The sequence below is a fragment of the Eutrigla gurnardus genome (genome assembly GCF_963514095.1).
Source record: "Eutrigla gurnardus genome assembly, chromosome: 15".
NCBI lineage: Eukaryota > Metazoa > Chordata > Actinopteri > Perciformes > Triglidae > Eutrigla > Eutrigla gurnardus.
The window spans coordinates 7618291-7620706 of record NC_139938.1 but is presented as its reverse complement, the minus strand read 5'-3'; positions in this window follow the sequence as shown (position 1 = coordinate 7620706).

The following is a 2416-nucleotide window of genomic DNA, read 5'->3' as shown; positions in this document are numbered from 1 at the left end:
TTGAAGCCTGGTTGCTAACTGTACAGATGTTGACTACTGTCTTGAAGCATGGTTGCTCACTGTACCGATGTTGACCGGTGTCTTGAAGCCTGGTTGCTAACTGTACTGATATTGACTGCTGTGTTGAAGCCTGGTTGCTAACTGTACTGATATTGACCGTTGTCTTGAAGCCTGGTTGCTAACTGTACTGATATTAAGGGATATTTTGATACCTGGTTGCTAACTATACTGATGTTGACTGTTGTCTTGAAGCCTGGTTGCTGACTGTACTGATGTTGACCTCTGTCTTGAAGCCTGGTTGCTAACTGTACTGATGTTGACTACTGTCTTGAAGCATGGTTGCCAACTGTACCGTTGTTGACTGCTGTGTTGAAGCCTGGTTGCTAACTGTACTGATGTTGACTACTGTCTTGAAGCATGGTTGCCAACTGTACCGTTGTTGACCGCTGTGTTGAAGCCTGGTTGCTAACTGTACTGATGTTGACTACTGTCTTGAAGCATGGTTGCCAACTGTACCGTTGTTGACCGCTGTGTTGAAGCCTGGTTGCTATCTGTACTGATATTGACCGCTGTGTTGAAGCATGGTTGCTAACTGTACTGATATTGACCGTTGTCTTGAAGACTGGTTGCTAACTGTACTGATGTTGACTACTGTCTTGAAGCATGGTTGCCAACTGTACCGTTGTTGACTGCTGTGTTGAAGCCTGGTTGCTAACTGTACTGATGTTGACTACTGTCTTGAAGCATGGTTGCCAACTGTACCGTTGTTGACCGCTGTGTTGAAGCCTGGTTGCTAACTGTACTGATGTTGACTACTGTCTTGAAGCATGGTTGCCAACTGTACCGTTGTTGACCGCTGTGTTGAAGCCTGGTTGCTATCTGTACTGATATTGACCGCTGTGTTGAAGCATGGTTGCTAACTGTACTGATATTGACCGTTGTCTTGAAGCCTGGTTGCTAACTGTACTGATATTAAGGGATATTTTGATACCTGGTTGCTAACTATACTGATGTTGACTGTTGTCTTGAAGCTTGGTTGCTGACTGTACTGATGTTGACCTCTGTCTTGAAGCCTGGTTGCTAACTGTACTGATGTTGACTACTGTCTTGAAGCATGGTTGCCAACTGTACCGTTGTTGACTGCTGTGTTGAAGCCTGGTTGCTAACTGTACTGATGTTGACCTCTGTCTTGAAGCCTGGTTGCTAACTGTACTGATGTTGACCTCTGTATTGAAGCATGGTTGCTAACTGTACTGATATTAAGGGGTATTTTGATGCCTGGTTGCTAACTATACTGATGTTGACTGTTGTCTTGAAGCCTGGTTGCTGACTGTACTGATGTTGACCTGTGTCTTGAAGCCTGGTTGCTGACTGTACTGATGTTGACTACTGTCTTGAAGCATGGTTGCCAACTGTACCGTTGTTGACCGCTGTGTTGAAGCCTGGTTGCTAACTGTACTGATGTTGACTACTGTCTTGAAGCATGGTTGCTCACTGTACCGATGTTGACCGGTGTCTTGAAGCCTGGTTGCTAACTGTACTGATATTGACCGTTGTCTTGAAGCCTGGTTGCTAACTGTACTGATATTAAGGGATATTTTGATACCTGGTTGCTAACTATACTGATGTTGACTGTTGTCTTGAAGCCTGGTTGCTGACTGTACTGATGTTGACCTGTGTCTTGAAGCCTGGTTGCTGACTGTACTGATGTTGACTACTGTCTTGAAGCATGGTTGCCAACTGTACCGTTGTTGACCGCTGTGTTGAAGCCTGGTTGCTAACTGTACAGATGTTGACTACTGTCTTGAAGCATGGTTGCTCACTGTACCGATGTTGACCGGTGTCTTGAAGCCTGGTTGCTAACTGTACTGATATTGACTGCTGTGTTGAAGCCTGGTTGCTAACTGTACTGATATTGACCGTTGTCTTGAAGCCTGGTTGCTAACTGTACTGATATTAAGGGATATTTTGATACCTGGTTGCTAACTATACTGATGTTGACTGTTGTCTTGAAGCCTGGTTGCTGACTGTACTGATGTTGACCTCTGTCTTGAAGCCTGGTTGCTAACTGTACTGATGTTGACTACTGTCTTGAAGCATGGTTGCCAACTGTACCGTTGTTGACTGCTGTGTTGAAGCCTGGTTGCTAACTGTACTGATGTTGACTACTGTCTTGAAGCATGGTTGCCAACTGTACCGTTGTTGACCGCTGTGTTGAAGCCTGGTTGCTAACTGTACTGATGTTGACTACTGTCTTGAAGCATGGTTGCCAACTGTACCGTTGCTGACCGCTGTGTTGAAGCCTGGTTGCTATCTGTACTGATATTGACCGCTGTGTTGAAGCATGGTTGCTAACTGTACTGATATTGACCGTTGTCTTGAAGCCTGGTTGCTAACTGTACTGATATTAAGGGAT